Here is a 222-nt window from a genome sequence, read left to right as displayed (position 1 = left end):
TATATATATATATATATATATATATTAGGGCTGTCAATTAAAATTTTTAATCTGATTAATCACATCCTTTTTCTTTAAAATTTTTAATCGCGATTAATCACACACTTCATGAAATTTAAGCATAGACCATTTGTCTTGTTTCAAATGTTTATTTTGTCATCATATGCTATATACAGCAAAGTAAACCAAAAGATTGAAGGGAGATTCTCAAAAATCTATATT

General features: G+C 23.9%; 1 protein-coding gene across 2 annotated transcripts in view; it reads left to right on the top strand.

The window, feature by feature from the left end:
* kiz (kizuna centrosomal protein) overlaps positions 1–222 on the top strand; it is a 68405-nt gene that overhangs the window by 38821 nt on the left and 29362 nt on the right. The window lies entirely within an intron of this gene.

Source organism: Sinocyclocheilus anshuiensis, unplaced genomic scaffold, assembly GCF_001515605.1.
Source record: "Sinocyclocheilus anshuiensis isolate Anshui unplaced genomic scaffold, SAMN03320099.WGS_v1.1 scaffold1891, whole genome shotgun sequence".
NCBI classification, from domain to species: Eukaryota; Metazoa; Chordata; class Actinopteri; order Cypriniformes; family Cyprinidae; genus Sinocyclocheilus; species Sinocyclocheilus anshuiensis.
Note: the sequence above shows the minus strand (reverse complement) of the source record. Positions and strands in the feature narration are given on the sequence as shown.